Here is a 14,484-nt window from a genome sequence, read left to right on the forward strand (position 1 = left end):
ATCATTAATCTCTTCGCGCTATCAGTGTTACATAATATAGAAACTGTTAGTTTCTATATTCTGTAAACTTTCGAGCTTAAAATACGAATGTTATTAAAGTAATGTTGGGAACTGATGCATGAGTTAGTATAATATAATGACACTTGATCAACGTGATTAAATTACAGTAAGTCATGCTGAGTTTCTAATGGAACGTGATGATTCACAGATTATAACATCATCATATGCCATGTTACACGCCTCTTACATTCTATTTAATCTATAAACATATCAAGAACATATTTTCTTGATAGTTCTATCTTTTCCGTGATATTCTGGTAATGTGACAAATCAAGATCGTGCCATTACAATTTCCTTCTTAGAACATTAACAATGTTCATTCTGAAACTTATATCCGCGAATTCTGGACCATTACAAGAGATGCCGAATCGCAAGAAGAGGAAACGAAGGGACAAAGCTCCGAAATAGAAAATGGAGTATAAATCGCAGCCAATAGGAGGGAGTATTAACTGCAGATAACAATGATCATAGGAAATAGAAATAGGGACATTGAAATATAAGGGGAGATATAAAGCCCAATAACAACACGGAGGTTAGAAACCGTGGATATTAATACGGATACAATATAAAGACACGGTAAAATTAAGAATAGTATCACCCCAAGGTAATAGTAGAAGTAAACAGATTTTTCTGGTGGAAGAACGAAAAGAAGGATGACAGAAATGATAATTGGGAAAATATCAAGGATTAGAAATGGATTAAGCATTTTCACAAACTTTTGGATGTATGAACTAAGAAAGAAAGTATATGAATGGTGAGAAGAATGGAACGGAAGAGCTTAATTTATAGTGGAAATATCAGACAGAGTAATCGAGACAGATCACTGTATTTAATTATAAAGATCTTAATTTCCTTATTCGCCGAAGAATCAAATCTTTTAGATTTCGAAGATTTTCTTTAAATCCTTTGAATTCCGGAATTCAAACGTGACTACGTCAAAAGTAAGACGAATCTTAAAATCCTTATTTCGTTCTTTTGTGATAGCTTCACTCGTACACTTCACATAATCGAATCATTTTATCTATATTAATCAATAATGATAAAACTCTATCTTTCAACTCATAATCTTCATGAAAACATTTTTATTGTTAGCCATGACCACCTCACTCAAATTTCGGGATGAAATTTCTTTAACGAGTAGGTACTGTGATGACCCGGGAAATTCCGACCAAATTTAAACTTAATCTTTATATGTTTCAGATACGATAAGCAGAGTCTGTAATGTTGAGTCTCGAAAATTTTTGAACTGTTTCGTATATTTAATTACCCTTTGACTGTTTCCGAGGATTCACGAACAATGGTTGTAAATATATATATATATATATATATATATATATATATATATATATATATATATATATATATATATATATATATATATATAAATAAAAGTGTATGTGATAATGGGAATTAATAAAATACAATTACAATTTAATCATTTGAATTAGAAATGAAAAGAAATATACAAAGTAATTAAGTTGTTATTACAATGAGTCTATATATATATATATATATATATATATATATATATATATATATATATATATATATATATATATATATATATATATATATATATATATAGTGTATAAATGTTAATTTTTATATTATACAATTAATAAATCTTACATAAGTAATAAAATGTAATATTAATATGAAAAATATAAATGCAAGTTAAATTTAGTTGTTATTATCAGAATTATTAATATTACTACAAGTTATAAACTAAAACATATACATTTGATTTGTTATGTTATTTTTATTATCAATATTAAATTTATCAATGTTAATATCATTATTATTATTATTATTATTATTATTATTATTATTATTATAAAACTATAAACTTTATTATTATGACCATTATTAGTATCATTATAAATTTAGTTGTTAGGGCTACTAAAAGTATTATTAACTTGATTACTAAAATCATCACTTTATTATTATTAGTATTATTATGACCTTAATATCACTAATATTATTATATTATTTTCTCTATTAATTATTATAATTAATAGTATTTGATTATTAATAATATATTTATAATTATATTATTAATAGTTACATAAAAATTGATACAGAATCGGTAAAGAATTACAAAATTTGTTATATGTAACTTTCATACTTTATTTGATTAGATTTCTGTCATCAAATCTTGTACGATCTATGACTTAATTTATAATAAACTTCCAAATTCCGTTGGAAGTCCCTATCTGTTTTCTTATTTTATTTTTATACGGTACTTGATGAAACACCAACTAGTCATCCACTTTACATTATAAACCAATCGAATTATGCAATGAGATGGAATAATTCATTCAGCCTTTATCTATTTTATTATTTTTCTTTTTGTTCCTTTCTGACTCCTTTAGTCTACCAAATCCATAAACTGATATATACAAATCAGTTAGCTAGTAATTAGAAGAAATTCATTCAACTATCTATAACCATTACCATGATCAAACGCCACCATCACCAAACTTATTTTTTTTTCTTTTCTCTTTCGGTTACCAACCCTAGAACCACCACACCCACCGAAAACCTACTCATTCAGTAATAATTCTGTCATACAGTCGAACCCATCCATCTCTCCTTTTTCCCTCTTAATTATGATCGTGAACCACCACCGGTCTATAAATTAGCTGCTGCTTTATGTTTTCTATTTCGAACCATAACTGCAACTCAGTCTTACGTCCCTATGCTGATGTATTCTTTCTTTTCTCTCGATACTCAATAACTGTTACTACAGCTTTTTTTTTTTATTGATACTTCTTGCTGAAAACAATGAAAACATAAGGAATCGATGAGATGTGTGATATATTTGTACGATTTTTTTTTGTTTGCAACATGGATATATATAGAATTTATATGGAACATTATAAAAGTCTTGCAAAGTGGTTAAGGTGGCCGAAAACTTTGGCCCTTGATAAGTGAGGTTCCTTTTTTTTTTTATCTTTTCCTTGTTAAAGAAATGGATTATGTTGTGTGATGATATTAAAAAGAATTCGGTGGTATCAACCACTTCCAGCCCCACTTTTTCGGTTAAAACAAAGAGAAAGAATCGATACATTTTTGTAGTGGATTAGTTGAGTGAATCCATGTAATCAATTATTAAAAGGAATTCCTTTGAAAACTTTTTGACTACTTCGACGTTCAAGATTCCACATCGAGCCAGGAGTATGAAGTTGATAATCGTTCCTGTTTTTTTGTTTTACTCCAACATATATTACAGTTTATTAATGGGATTATTTATTTGGGCTACTATCTTCGAATATAAATGGAGCCAGCGAAATTATTGTTGTAGCCGTGGGTTGTTTTTTTTTTTACAAATTGGGTAGCTGGATCGATGAATGCAAGGACCACATTCAATTTTGCTACAACTCATTGTTCCTAGTTCTATAACTTTATGCGTGATGGCGATATGAGATGAAAAATATCAAGCAGTTTGTTGGTGAGTCGTATTGGTCTTTAGCAAGAGGTCGCGGGTTCGACGACATTTCTTTTTAGGAAGCTACTTCTTTAAGGTAGTATTTTTATTTTATTATTATTATTATTATTATTATTATTATTATTATTATTATTATTATTATTATTATTATTATTATTATTATTATTATTATTATTATTATTATTATTATTATTATTATTATTATTATTATTATTATTATTATTGTTAATATTAGTATCATAAGTATTATTACTAGCATTATTATTTAGGTTATTATTATTTGGATTAATATTAGTATAAGTATAATTGTAGATTTATTATTATTATTACTAACAAAACTATTATTATTATGATTACCATTAATAATATAGTTGTTATAATCATTATTACTAAGTATTATGTACTAATGTCAAAATTTATTATTTTCACTATCATTACTATTAAATTATTTATTTTACCAAAAACTGCTAATATTATCACTATGAGATTTACAATCAAAAACTATCATCAACAATAATTATTAACTTTTAAATTTTTATTAGTAACATTAGGTATTGTCATTATTATCAATTTTCCCATTACAAATAATATCTTGATATTATTATAATCACTATATTTAACAAACAAACGATATATATATATATATATATATATATATATATATATATATATATATATATATATATATATATATATATATATATATATATATATATATATATATATATATATATATATAATACATATAACATAATAAAAGTTATATTTTCATATACAAAATGAATATATGAAACCTACACATATTATTAATATAAAAAGTATATAATTAATAGTTTATATATATATTTTTGATTACAACTATGTATATTAATAAATATACAAATGATATAGGTTCGTGAATCCGAGGCCAACCCTACTTTTGTTCAATGTCGTCATATGTATTTTTACTACAAAATACATTAGGTGAGTTTCATTATTCCCCTTTTAAATACTTTTGCAATATATATTTTTGGGACTGAGAATACATGCGCTACTTTTATAAATGCTTTACGAAATAGACACAAGTGATCGAAACTACATTCTATGGTTGAATTATCGAAATCGAATATGTCCTTTTTATATAGTCTGGTAATCTAAGAATTAGGGAACAGAAACCCTAATTGACGTGAACTCTAAAGATAGATCTATCGGGCCCAACAAGCCCTATCCAAAGTACTGGATGCTTTAGTAATTCGAAATTTATATCATGTCCGAAGGAGGACCCGGAAATGATGGGGATATTCTTATATACAAATTGTGAATGTCGGTTACCAGGTGTTCAATCCATATGAATGATATTTTTGTCTCTATGCATGGGACGTATGTTTATGAGAAATTGAAATATGAAATCTTGTGGTCTATTAAAATTATGAATTGATTATTTATGATAAACTAATGAACTCACAAACCTTTTGGTTGACACTTGAAAGCATGTTTATTCTCAGGTACGATAGAAATCTTCCGCTGTGCATTTGCTCATATTAGAGATATTACTTGGAGTCATTCATGACATATTTCAAAAGATGTTGCATTCGAGTCTTTGAGTTCATCAAGATTATTATTAAGTCAATTATATTTGGTTATATTATGAAATGCTATACATGTCTGATAACTGTTGATGTAACGAAAGTTTGTCTTTTAAAAAAGAATGCAATGTTTGTAAAATGTATCATATAGAGGTCAATTACCTCGCGATGAAATCAACTGTTGTGAATCGTTTGTAGTCGATATGGACTTCGTCCTGATGGATTAGGATGGGTCTTCACACTTTATGCTCCTCAACGAAATTCAAATGTTCGAGCCGTACCGGTTACACCATCACAGTCAACTACTGTGGAGACTCAACCAAGTCTCTATGATGAAGATACAACATCAACTGATTCACCTGTTGCTTCTTCATCCTCCATCCCACCTCCTGATGATCATCTTGAATCAATTCAAGATACATCTATTGATACAACTCCAGTTATTTCTCCAGATACTCAAATGAATCCATTAGACAATGTTACATCAGCACCAGAGGATCATGGCTCAACGTCAACAACGGTTGATGTTTCAATGGATACTACTGATGTACAACCTTTTCCACATAACAACCGATGGACTAAAAGTCATCCAATTGATCTTATCATTGGTGATGCATCTGCTCCAGTTTCAACTCGAAGGGCTACTCAAAATATGTGTTTATACACTGCCATTCTTAGTAAGATTGAACCAACAACGGTTGCTCAAGCTTTACTAGATCCGAACTGGGTGGTAGCAATGCAAGAGGAGATCAATCAGTTTGATCGTTTGAAAGTATGGTGATTAGTTCCAAGACCAGTGGGTTAACAACCAATAGGGGTTAAGTGGATTTTCAAGAACAAGAAGGATTCTGATGGAATTGTGGTTAGAAATAAGGCACGTCTTGTGGCCAAGGGATATCGACAACAAAAGGGTATTGATTATGATGAAACGTTTGCTCCGGTTGCTAGGATTGAGGCTATTCATCTATTCCTTGCATTTGCTTCTCATATGAAGTTCACGGTATTTCAAATGGATGTCAAAACTGCTTTTATGAATGGTTATCTTCAAGAGGAAGTATATGTTAATCAACCAGAAGGCTTTGTCGATCCCATTCATCCAAACTACGTATACTACTTGGAGAAAGCTTTATACGGTCTAAAGCAAGCACCGCGTACATGGTACGAGACCTTAACAAAGTACTTGCTGGATAATGGATTCTCTCGTGGAATGATTGATACAACGCTCTTCATTCGTAAAAACCACGGTCACATTCTCTTAGTTCAAATTTACGTTGATGATATTATTTTTGGTTCCACATCCCCGGCCCTTTGCAAAGAATTTGGTGACCTTATGGCCAACAAATTCGAAATGAGCATGCTTGACCAGCTTAATTTCTTCTTGGGGTTACAAGTAAAACAATTAAAAGTGATTTTTATTAGTCAAACAAAGTGTATCAATGATATCCTAAAACATTTTAAAATGACTGATTTAAAACCAACGACAACCTCAATGAGGACTTTACTGGATGCTGATGCTAATGGGGAACCCTTTGACATTACGCTTTATCGAAGCATTGTTGGCTCTTTAATGTATCTGACTGCAAGTAGACCAGATATTACACTTACTGTAACTGTTTGTGCCCGCTTTCAGTCAAACCCTAAGAAATTCCACTCCAAAGCGGTGGTTAGGATTTTTCAGTACCTAAAAGGTACTCCTAATCTTGGAATCTGGTATCCACATGGATCTGATTTCAATCTCATTACTTATACTGATGCGGATCATGGCAGTTGCCATGTTGATAGAAAAAGCACATCTGGATCAATTTAGATGTTGGGGAATAGGTTAGTTGGTTGGTCATCCAAGAAACAAAAGTGTGTTTCTTTATCAACTGCTGAGTCTGAGTATATAGCTGCAGCTCATTGTTGTTCACAAGTTTTGTGGATGCAAACTCAACTCCTAGACTATGGCTTTAAGATCACTAAGACCCTGATATACTGCGATTCACAGAGTGTAATTGCTATAACAAGCAACCCGGTTCAGCATTCTAAGATTAACCACATAGACATTCGTTTTCATTTCATTAAGGACCATGTAGAAAAAGGAGATGTAGAGTTATACTTTGTGCCTACGAAAGTGAAATTAGCTGACATGTTCACTGATAGTGCTCCAAATGAACATATATTTAGTAGCAATATCCTTCCAATATGTAAAGTTTTCAGTTGCAATTGTTCCATTTTCAAGTAATATTCGTTTAAATAAATAACTACAAAGACAAAAGGCGAAAACGAAGATTTGAAGACGCAAACGTCCAAAAAGCTCAAATGTACAAGATACAATTCAAGTGGTTCAATTTATTGATAAGAAACGTCTAAAAATGACAAGAGTACAAGTTGCGAAACACAAAGTACAAGATATCTACGCGTACGAAAAGACGTTTGAAATTCCGGAACCAAGACATGAACCAACTATCAACGCGCGACGCAACGGAGCTAAAATTACAAATCAACTATGCACATAAATATAATATAATATATAATTAATTATATAAATTATATATATATATATATATATTATATTTATATATTAAACGTCGACAAGCTCGGATCCAAAATTAGATGAGCTGGAAAACTGACCTCCACACTCGCGGAGCTTTGAAGACCAATACCTCCGCACTCGCGGAGCACACTATTTCAGAAATGGCCTATAAAAGGCCGAGCCCTCTACCGAATCCATGGCACCATATCTATCTATCTCTCAATTTATATATTTATATTGTAATTATAATTTTAATTTAAGATTAATAATAAATTATGGTTTAGTTGGGTTATTGTAAGAATGTTTTACGGGTTTTAAGTCGAAACTCTGTCCGTGTAACGCTACGCGATAAATAATCACTGTAAGCTATGTTTTTCCTTTTTAAATTAATGTCTCGTAACTAAGTTATTATTATGCTTATTTGAGCTAAAGTAATCGTGATGTTGGACTAAAAAATTAAGATTGGGTTATTAAACTTTGTACCATAATTAGGGTATGGACAAAAGACCGACACTTGTGGACATTGGACCATGGACCATTAATAGATGGGGGGGGGGGTATTGTCTAATCGAATGACAATTCTTTGGAGCCTGTCGAACCTATCTTCAAATTAGTTAATCTAATAATTATTAAATGATCATGCATGTCCTATTTAGTGACGTTTATACGACATCTTTTACAAATCATTTAATTTAATAAATTGGATTGGGTAATTTATTATTCATTATGGCCAAGTGAATAAATTAACGTATCGTGGACTAATTAAAACAGGGGGTGGATTACATTCAAGGGTAATTGGTGTAATTGTTAACAAAGTATTAAAACTTTGGATTACACACAGTCGATAACCTGGTGTATTCATTAAACAAAGTATTAAGACCTTGTTACAGTTCGAATCCCTAATTAGTTGGACTATTTGACTTCGAGTATAAGGTTAAATTTGCCGAGCATTTTATAACTATGATCGATGGACTATTATGGACAAAAACCAGATAGGTATCAAATAAACTAGGACAAAGGAAAATTAACCCAGGACAATTAATTAAAATCAACATGTCAAACATCATGATTACGGAAGTTTAAATAAGCATAATTGTTTTATTGTATTCCTCATCGTACTTTCATTTACTCGCAATTTTATTTACTGTCATTTTATTTATCGCAATTTATTTTACGCACTTTAATTATTGTCATTTATCTTTACGCTTTATTTAAAATCGACAAACCGGTCATTAAACGGTAAAACCCCCTTTTTATATTAATAATAATACTACTTATATATATATATATATATATATATATATATATATATATATATATATATATATATATATATATAGTTCTATAAAAATATAGTACGTTTTCGAGTAGCTCCCTGTGGAACGAACCGAACTTATAAAAACTACAATACTCTACGATTAGGTACACTGCCTATAGTGTTGTAGCAAGGTTTAGGTATATCCCATCCGTAAATTAATAAAACTTGTGTAATATTTCGTCGTATTTCGTAGTAAACAATAATAGTAATTCGCGTACCACCTCGCACATCATCAAGTTTTTGGCGCCGCTGCCAGGGACGCCGAAGCAAAACGCTATATTTTGTGAACTATATTTTTGTAAAAATATATTATTTCGTATTTCGTAAAAATATTTTGTATTTATAATAAGTGTTAAAAACATTAAAAAGAGAAAAATAAAATATATATATCTATTTAAGTGTTCAAGTAAAAAAAAAAAAAAAACTGGACCTCGTAATTTGGGCCCGTCAGCTCGTTTGAATCTGCATCCTCCGCACTCGCGGAGTTTTTGGGCTGCAGACCTCCGCACTCGTGGAGCTTCCTGACACGCCTGAACCTCAGACTGCATTAATTACGTTTTAGGGTTTAATTTAATTATTATTTTTATTAATTAATCTAATTAGGGTTTATATTTAATATTAATTTGTCATAGTTTAATTAAAGTTGTATTTTAAGTTTTAAGTATTAATTAGTTTTATAAATACTTTTATACAATAATAAAAATAATATTTCTATAAAAATTGTATTTTCATAACTTTAAGTATTATTTCTATATTTCGTATCTTTTTAATCGTTTATTCGTAATATTTATATTTTTCGCTCGGAATTAGTTTAAGTTATAGTTTTTGCTGTAGTTATTTTTATACTTTTAGATTTTTAGGATTTTCCGTAAAATCTCTTAAGTACTTTTTCTTTAGACTAAAATTTAGGCGCTTTAGAATTTTATGACGTCGCTTATCGTTTTAGTATTTAATAAAATTTAGTGCCTAATTAAGATATTGCCGTTTTGGATATAAAATTTTTTGTAAGTTTTAATACCTTTAGACGCAACTTTTAATATTTAATGTTTAGAATTTTAAGTTTCAACGCGCTACTTTCTTTTTTTATTTTTTCATTTTTTTATTTTTCGACGCTACTCTTTTTCTTTCTTATTTCTTGCCGCTCTAGTTTTTAGGACTTAGAATTTTCTCTATTTCTTCTTTAATAATTCAAAACGAAAATTTATTTTAAGCTGTTAAATTGATAGACATCCAAATTTTCTGCCTCGTAGTAATAGTTGGATTTGTTAGTGGCTGAGTTGTGAGCTTCCGATTTAAAGGGTTCTGGCTCCCTGCTACATCTTTTGGCTATTCGAAACGTGGGCAAAATCAGAAAAGTCTATTAATTTGATAACTTATATAATTTTTCTATCTTTTTATAACTAATAGGATATTCTGTGAATGCACCGAGCAAAACGTTCACCACCTTTCATACGTTCACCACCTGTAACTCGATCAAGACATCTAGCCAATATTGTCGCCGTTGATTTTTCTTTAGAATTGTCATCAAGTCGACCAAGTAATCCAATTCAAATTTTCGATAATCCATTTTTTGAACCCAACCTCACAATTGAGAATGCGGAGGATATTCAAGGACAATTCAGAGATCCTGAACCACTAATCATTCCTCTTGAACCACAAATCACTCATCCGGAGATTGTCGAGGAAGAAACCATTAAATCAGAATCCTCTAGTGATTCAGATTCAACAAATCCAATCATGAAAAATCAAGAACCTCTAAGTATGGAAGACCGAATGAGAGCTACACACACGGGCCAAGGTCACGCCATTATTAAGCCAGATGTTAATGCACCAGATTATGAAATCAAAGGACAAATCCTACACATGGTAACTAACCAATGCCAATTTAGTGGTACGCCAAAAGAAGATCCAAACGAACATCTTCGTACCTTTAACAGGATTTGTACACTATTCAAAATCCGAGAAGTTGAGGATGAACAGATATATCTCATGTTATTTCCCTGGACTTTAAAGAGAGAAGCCAAAGAGTGGTTAGAATCGTTACCTGAAGGGGCGATTGATACATGGGACGTTTTAGTTGAAAAATTTCTTAAACAATTATTTCCAGCATCTAAAGCTGTGAGACTTCAAGGAGAAATAGTTACGTTCACACAAAAGCCAAATGAAACTCTATATGAGGCGTGGACAAGATTCGGAAAATTGTTGAGAGGATGTCCTCAACATGGTTTAGATACTTATCAGATAGTACAAATATTCTACCAAGGTGTCGATGTTGCTACACGAAAAGACATCGACATAGCGGCTGGTGGTTCCATTATGAAGAAAACTGCAACTGAAGCTTACAAAATTATTGATAACACAGCATCCCACTCACATGAGTGGCATCAGGAAAAAGATATTTTTTGATCATCTAAAGCGGCTAGAGCCGATTCTAGCCATGACTTTGATTCCGTTTCCGCAAAAATAGATGCTTTCGAAAGACGAATGGATAAGATGAATAAATATATTCACGCAATACGAATCAGTTGTGAGCAATGTAGTGGACCACACTTAACGAAAGATTGTAATGTTGAACAAACGATGGAACAGCGTGAGAATGTTTCCTACATGAACCAAAGGCCGGGAAATAATTATCAAAATAATTATCAACCGCCAAGGCTAAAATTCAATCGAAATCAAAACATTCTTTACAATCCAAATGGACCTAACAATAACTCGTATAACCAACAAGGTCCGAATAACCAACCAACTCAAAACAACACTTTCAATCAACAAAGACCTAGCTTGTATAAACCACCACAACAAACCGAAGAGAAAAAGTCAAATCTGGAAGAAGTGGTATTTAAGCTAGTTGAATCTCAAACACAATTTATTGAAACTCAAACCCAAACGAATGAGAGGTTTGATCAGTCATTTAAAACTCAACAAGCTTCCATTTTGAATCTAGAAAAACAAGTAGGTACTCTTGTTAGATTGATGAGTGAAAGGGAACAAGAAAAGCTACCGAGTAATACTGAAGTAAATCCTCGGAATGAAAATGTTAACATGGTTTCAACGAATTCTGAAAAACCAGCACCAGAAGATGGGAAGGTTTTAGATATGAATAACAATGAAGAAGTTACACCACCACCACCACCCAAGTATGTAAAGCCAGTGGTGGCACCATATAAACCACCCATCCCATTTCCAAGAAAAGGAGTTGAGTATGAGCAAGTGATAGGTAATAAAGTTTTTGATACCTTTGGAAAAAAAGAAGAAGAAGAAGAAGAATAAGAAAGTGCAAGAAACAAAAACCGTAGAAGTAAACCCGGTGAAGACAGTTCCACCAAAACCTCCACCTAGGGTAGGTGATCTGGGTGAATTTATTGTTCCTTGTCTACTTAGTGACTGTGTCATGTATGATGCACTAGCAGATTTAGGTGCAAGTGTGAGTTTTATGCCTCTTTCATTATATAAGAGATTAGGAGTAGGTGAGTTAACTCCAACGAAAATGTGTGTTCGAATCTTTGATCAAACCATTAAGCACCCAGTTGGAATTGCTGACAACCTACCCGTTCAAGTAGGTAATTTAACCTTTCTAGTCGAATTCATTATCATTGACATAGAAGAGGACCCAAACATTCCTCTAATTTTAGGCCGACCATTCTTAGCGTCTACCGGGGCGTTATTTGATGTAAGAAAGGGTAGAATGACACTTAGTAATGATGAGAAATCTATCACCTTTATGATTCGAAAGTCTAAATCTCCACCAACCAAAACCGTTGAACCAACAAAAACGATTGGTAAGAACCATGTTGTTTTACCAACTCCAACGGTAGTGCTTAACAATAATAAAACGCCTAAGTGTGGGGAAAATGAAGTAACACCTAATGATGACTTGATAACAAAGAACCCCGTTGTTGATAAAAAATTAAATGACCCCGTTATTAACAGTTCAATGAAGAAACTTTATAAACTGATTCGCGATGCTAGAACCAAGGGGAACTTTAAGTTATGTAACCGGTTAGTGTCCAATCTATCGCCTAAAGAAAAGGCAAAACTAGTTGAATTTATGGATATTACACAGAAATCCGACCAATGGCTTAAAGCAAAAGTCACAGATATGCAAGTTGATTATGGTCCAAGAGAAATTGATGATGAAGTTAATCACAATTTTAACACCACAGCTACCTAAGTGTGGGGAAATTCAAATGTTCTAAGGAAAAAATGTTGTATAGTGTTAGTTGTTCTGTTCTCGTGTAGTTCCCAGAATGGAATCCGATTGGTCTTTTCCGCTAGCAGACACTAAAGAACTAGTTTTCTCCCTCCATTCTGATTTTTTTTTGTTTTATAGGTTTTGTATGAAATTAATATGCTTTTTAAATTTAAGTTTTGTGTAAATTTAAAAACAAAAATTTACTTTATTTCATTAAGTTAAAAATATGATTTTTAAAATTCGTCGTGAGTTGAAGATTAGGTCGTTGAACCGAAATTGCTTTACCCGAGGGCGGGACGAGAAATTTTATTATCATTATTTTTAATCTTATTGATTTAAAGTATGCCAAAAAAAATCCAATATGTTTGGAAACTTTGGTAAAATTTAATCATTTTTCTACGCTACTCACCCTCAATAATTTAAATTGCTACTAATTTCTTGCAAATGAGGGCATTGCAAGATCTTAAGTGTGGGAAGGGGTTAAATTCTCTCGAATTTTAAAATTTTTTGATTTTAACGCTTGGTTACCATTAAAAAAATACTAGTAACGCAGTAGTTGTATTAGAATCTAGTGCTCTCTGATAATAAAGAACAACCCTAGTCTTATATACTGACTACCCAATTCTAGTAAAATTTTTCAAAATTTTCAAATAAATGAATTCAAAATCATGTTTATACATATTTATGAACGATAAAACTAGGTGTTAACACCGAAATTATTGTTACCTCGGAAAGGACATAAATTGAGAAAAAACCTAAAATGATAGAATTTATTTAAAATGGAATAGAGGACAATTAAAAAGCAAAGAAAGGAAAATAAAAGCCAAGTGTGGGAAAAATTTACCAAGTTATTTTGAACATATATCACATATTTTTGTAAAAAATAATTGAAGATAATTTTGCTTTGGACTAAACTAATCTGTTTCACCCGAAAAAATGTAATATATTTGAAAGAAAGATGGATCTACACGATGAATCAATTTCATCATTAAAAGGAAGTAAAGTCTTCCGAAAAAGACACGCGCTTCTTGATTTAGGTCAGGAAGTTGTCGTCCAGACCAGTTGTAGAGTCTACGAAAAACCTTGAAAAGTTTTCTCGAAAATCAGCTAGAAATCCACGGACCTCAGCATCAAACAGGGTCGCCAAGTGGTCAGATTTATCCTAACCATGAGAAGGATTTATCTCGTACAATGGGGGGTACTGTGCAAATTAGCTTGATAAGACTAATGAATCAGATCCCCAGAAAGGATAATCTCTTTAAAGATTAAAAATCAGCTTTTAAGCCTGATATTACTTAATCCTTGAGATTGACCTTAAAGATTGAAAATTACAAACTCATGGAATTCGATGATATCTAAACTCGAGCTTGAACGAGAAAATAT

The sequence above is a fragment of the Rutidosis leptorrhynchoides genome, chromosome 6 (genome assembly GCF_046630445.1).
Source record: "Rutidosis leptorrhynchoides isolate AG116_Rl617_1_P2 chromosome 6, CSIRO_AGI_Rlap_v1, whole genome shotgun sequence".
Classification (NCBI taxonomy): Eukaryota; Viridiplantae; Streptophyta; class Magnoliopsida; order Asterales; family Asteraceae; genus Rutidosis; species Rutidosis leptorrhynchoides.